Genomic DNA, 5,845 nt, shown 5'->3' with positions numbered 1-5,845 from the left:
CACATGGATATTGTAAGATCAGGTGCCTTCCTTAACTTCCATGCCATGTAAGGAGGGAACGTAGTCTACTGTAACACAGACAGAGGTAAAGATAGAAGTAGAAATAATAATCCAAGCATTATCAGAACATCAGATATTGCCTGCATGTAAATTCTATTAATTGTAAATGAAGCCTGTCTGTTGCAAAGGCTATGTGTGTCACTAGACTCGAATCCCAATGCCTGTCTGTCCCCAGTCGTATCCATCTCTTGCCTGTCAATCTTATCCCCACTTTCTCTAACCCAAGTGGAAATATAGAGGGACAGCAGGGATCAGCATGCTGTCTGAAGCCCACTAACCCCTGTGGTGCGAAGGAAGAGAATTGGGGCTTGAAAGACTGAAGGGATAGTCCACAGGTACTCAGCTGCATGTCAGCATGTTATGGGAGGCTGTAGGGAACATGTTTACTACTTAGATGGGACAGACATTAAGGCTACTGTCATTTCCATGCTTTTTTGGCTTTAGGTGTTCGGGGGGGTGGCGTGTTTGGTGTAGTGGTTAGGAGCACAGGCTCTAATCTAGGAGAACCCGGGTTTGATTCCCCCACATGCAGCTGCTGGTATCAGTTACAAGTTCTTTCTGAGCAGTTCAATCTTGAGCAGTTCTCGAAAAAGCTCTCTCAGCCCCACCTACTTCACAGGGTGTCTGTTGTGGGGAGGGGAAGGGAAAGGAGATTGTAAGCCGCTCTGAGGCTCCCTCGGGTAGTGAAGGGTGTGGTATAAATCCAATCTCTTCTTCTCTCTCTTCTTCTGTAAAGGCAATTCAGAGAATGGAAACACTAGAAGGAGGAACACCTCTCCAAACCAGAGAGTCTAACCAAATGTCAACTGACAACTAACATAACCCCACCCTCCAGACTAGAGATATTCTGGAATTGGAGAATAGACCCCCTACTCCCCTAGGGAATACCCAGAGAAACCTATCTGGGCGAACTCGGCCTACCAGGCTTCTTGTTCAACTACCGAACTTACAACACCCACTGCAAATGTGACAAGAGATAACCCCCCACAAACTGGGTGGGCCAGACCATCCCACTTCTGAACCACCGAGAAAGGAAGCTTCACAGTAAGTGAACAAATCTTCCATTCTCCAGTGGTTCATACAGTGGGACAGTCCGTACAGTTGGGACGTAAAAAAGCAAGCCCCAAGGGAGGGAAATTTGTCTTCGCATTTACAGGGCGTGCTGCAGAACCCTACGGCCAAAGGCTGCTTCTGCTAACGCCAGTTTGTCCACCCTATAGTGCCTGGTGAAGAAATGGACCGAACGCCAAGTAGCTGCCCTATAGATCGCCTTCGATGAAGGAAACGAATGATAAGCCACTGAGGTAGCTGCTTCCCATAAAGAGTGAGCCACTATCCCTTCAGGTGGATCCAAACCTTTGGCCTTACATGCCAAGATCCATCTACAGAGAGTAGCAGTGGATACCTGCTCCCCCACTGATGATTTTCTGAAAGAAACAAAGATTCTGATTTCCTACATTGTTTAGTCCTATCAATATAGAAACTGAGAGCTCTTCACACGTCAAAACAGTGTAATTCCCGCTCCTTATCATGAGTGGGCTTGGGACAAAAATTTGGCAAAATCACCTCCTCTGACCTGTGAAAAACAGAATTTACCTTAGGAACGAAGGTGGGATCTAACCAGAGAACCACCTTCTCCTTATGGAACGTACAAAGATCCTTATTGACAGATGAGGCCCTGAGTTCAGACACCCTACGTGCAGAAGTGATGGCCACTAGAAACGACGTTTTAAATGCTAGTTCCTTAAAGGGGCACGAGGCCATTGGCTCAAATGGCAACCTACACAACACCTTCAAAACTGTATTTAAGTTCCAAGTAGGAATCTATGAACCTGTGGAGGATTAAGCAGGGATGCCCCTCGAAGAAATCTCTTAATGTGAGGATGATGTAACAGTGACCTCCCACTCCAGACCCCCTGCACAGATGAAATGGCTGAAACCTGTCTCCTAAGGGTGCTAGTGCTGAGACCTTTATCTAAGCCATCTTGCAAAAACCACAAGATACCTTTCACTGAGACTCTAAAGGAATCTAGCTTATTTTCAAGACACCAAGAGTGGAACACTCGCCAGGTGGCGTTATACACCCTATTAGTTGATTTCTTTCGAGATGTTAGCATAGTAGACACAACCTTCTTGGGATACCCCATGGCTGCTAACGCCTACCGCTCAATCTCCACACTGTGAGCCTGAACATTCTTGGTTGAGGATGTTTTACCAAGCCCTGCACTAGCAGGTCATCTAGCATGGGAAACTGCCATGGTTCTTTGATGGACATATTTTTTAACTCCTGAAACCAAGCGCGATGTGGCCAAAAAGGGGCCACCAACACCACTTCCACCTATTTTTGATGGATCTTCTGAAGCACCTTGTGTAGGATTTGTACTGGAGGAAACACGTATAGCAGTTCTCATGGCCAATCGCAATTGGGAACGTCTGTCCCCTTGGCCTGCTCGCATTTTGTTCTTGAAAAAAACTCTGAAACATGTCGATTGGACTCCGTTGCAAACATATCCATCATCACACTTCCAATCTGTCGCATATCTGAACAAAGACTCGTTTGTTCAGTCCCCACTCGGACTCGTCCAGTCTCTTCTGACTCAACCAATCTGCCAGTACATTGTCTTTCCTGGCCACATGTGTCGCTTTTACAGACAAAAGATTCTTCTCCGCCCATCTCAGCAATTTCATCGCTTCCTTACTCTGGTTCACCCTTGTCAATTCACGTATGCTTTGGCGGTCATATTGTCCATCTGAATTAACACAGGTTGGCCTGACAATTGTCTGCTGAGCCTCAGAAGACCCAACTTTATGGCCTTCAACTCTAAGAAGTTTATGCTTTTCAGTGTCTCTTCCGGAGACCACTCTCCCTGTACTATTTGGCTACCCGCATGCGCCCCCCACCCTGAGTGACTGGCGTCCGTGGTCATCAACATTCTCTGGGGATCCCAGAGAGGGCACCCCTGTGAAAATCGATGAGGATACAGCCACCAGGTCAACTCCGAGCGTACCTTCTCTGGTATTTGTATCATCTTGAATCTCTTGCATGCTATGGACATTTGATATGGAAGTAAGAACATCTGGAGAGGTTGTGCGTGAAACTGTGCCCAAGGTACTATGTCTTGACAGGACACCAGCATGCCCAGAAGTTTGGCCAGGGACATTAGTTCTACTCTTTCTTGCTTCAGTATCCCCATTAGAAACCCTCTGATTTTTTGTGTTCTCTCCTGAGAGAAAAAAACTTGGTCCAGAACCATGTCTATCCTTACTCCCAAGTGTATCAGACTTTGTGTAGGTTGTAGATGGCTTTTCTCCAGGTTGATCACAAACCCGTGTTCCCGCAGAGTCTGCACTGTGAGCTGAGAAGCACTGATACTCTCCTGGAACAATGTTGCTTTTAGAAGAATATCGTCCAGATACGGGAACTCTACTCCCTGTAACCTCAGAATTGCTACAAGAGACACAAGGACCTTGGTGAAGACCCTCGGTGAGGATCTTAACCCAAATGGAAGAGCCTTGTACTGGAAGTGCCTGCCTGCATACACAAAATGAAGAAATTTTCGATGGTCTACATGAATCCGAATATGCAGGTAGACCTCCGACAGGTCTATGGAGGACAAATAGTCCCCTTTCTGAATGGCTGGAAGGATGGAGCGTAGTGTCTCCATCCTGAACTTCCTGTCTCTTATGTGTCTGTTTAACCATTTTAGGTCCAGAATTGCTCTGGTGTCTCCAGTTTTCTTTGGGACCAAAAGGAATATTGAATAAATTCCCTTCCCCTTTTGAGAGGAAGGAGCACTCTCTATCGCCCCGATGTCCACCAACTGTTGGATGGCAGCAAGCATTAGCAGCTGTTTTGTCCGATCTCTGTGCTGTGCTATCTGAATGAAACGCTCTTGGGGTTTGGAGGAAAATTCCAGCTTGTAGCCGTGAGTTACCGTGTCCAGGACCCAGCGGTCCGAAACAGTCTGGAGCCAGTGCTCCGCGAAGGACTGTAGCCTTCCTCCAATCCCTGAGAGATTCTTTGAGCACAGATAGTCATACTGAAGTAGTTTTCTTAGGGGCCTTATTGGGAGAGTGCTCTCCTTTTGAGTGTGTAAAGGACTTGTTGTGTGGTCTGGATTGCCACTTGGCCTTGGAAGACCGGGAGAATGAGGTTTTCTGCCCTTTTTTCTGGGCTCGAAAGGGCTGAAATCTCTTCCTAGCCCTACTGTCCCTCTTTTTGGACGGAAGAACTTTTTTCTTATCTCTGTCCTCAATCAGGTACCTGTCTAACCCATCCCCAAACAGTTTAACTCCTTTAAAGGGGACTGCAGCCACCTTCGCTTGAGAGGACGAATCCACATCCCAGTGGCGAAGCCAGTTATTTCTACGTGCCATCATGCTACATGCCATAGCCCTGGCCGAAAGCTGTAGGGCATCTAGGGTAGCGTCTGCAGCAAATGCAACTGCCAAGGCAATTTTCTTTAGCTCGTCTTTGAATTCTTTTGGAACACTGCTTCCTGCAGATGCTAGATTTTCCGCCCAGTCGTAGGCAGCTCTGGCAAATAAGGAACCTGCCGTAGAAGCTCTCAAGGACTGAGATGAAGCTTCAAAGTTTCTGCGAAGCGCTTGTTCTATGTGCCTATCACAGAGATCCTTTGGCATACCTTCTGCATCCATGGGTAACACCGAGGTAGAAGAAAGGCTAGTAATTGGATTGTCCACTATAGGTAACTTCAGCCTTTTGGTGGCTTCTGGCATCAACGAGTAAAACTTAGAAAACAAATGATGATTAGCTTTAGATTTAGCCGGTTGTTCCCATTCCGCTTTCATGATGTTATAAAAAGAAGCTGGTAAAGGGAGACCTGGTTGAGATTTAGACAGCTTTGACATAAGTTTACCTACTCCTGACTGAAACGCTGATTCCTGTTCTGCAATGTCTTTAGGTTTGGCTGTGAGGTCCAAGGTCCTCAGTACCTTGGGGAGGATTTTTGAATATCACTCCTGAGGAAAAAGCCTTGATTGTACAGAAGGCATTATTTCTTCTTCTTGTTCCTCAGACAACTCACCTTCCTCTTTTTCAGAGGAGGAATAGGATGTGTCTGACTGTGCCTCCCTCTCTGGGGGGGGGGCTATCTTTTCTAGGGGTTAGTTGTGCTCTCTTCCTCTGCCTAGACCTAGAAAGGGATCTTGAACTACTGGAGGAGAGATCCTCTCTACATTGCCCAGATCTCTTAAGGAGTCTGCCCCTCCTCAAAGTGGACTCCACTGGACCAGAACCCTGTAAAGCATCCTGAATCATTTCCTTAAATTCCTGACACATTTCACTTCTGAACCACTGCCTAAGTTCAGCCTCTTCCTTCTCCCTGTCATCCACCTCACGCTCCATGGTCTCTTGAGTGGCCAGGGAAACGGAGAGTCTGGGAAAACTCAGATCTCTCTCTCTGTCCTGTGATCCTTCCCTTTTAGGATGGTCGGCCATCTCGCTAGGCACTGCAGGGGAAAGTGAAAGTAAACTTCTATCAGGTTCCCTAAGATGGCTGCTGCATATTCCCGCCTAACAATCTACCCGGGGGGGGGGATATCACCTCCTCGCAAAACTCACGTTTCCCATTGAGGAAATTGTGAGAAAAGTTCCCCGTATTAGTACACACACACCCACCCACCCGTGTTGAACCAGGACCACAGCAAAAAACGCGCCCCGGTCCTGAGAAGTGAGCCACCAAAAGGAATAAACCGAGACCGAGGGGACCACTCCACCCCCGCCTCTTTCACTGCCCGCCAGAACCTCCAGGGTCGAGATATC

This window comes from Gekko japonicus, unplaced genomic scaffold (genome assembly GCF_001447785.1).
Source record: "Gekko japonicus isolate JY-2015 unplaced genomic scaffold, Gekko_japonicus_V1.1 scaffold3274, whole genome shotgun sequence".
NCBI lineage: Eukaryota > Metazoa > Chordata > Lepidosauria > Squamata > Gekkonidae > Gekko > Gekko japonicus.
Note: the sequence above shows the minus strand (reverse complement) of the source record.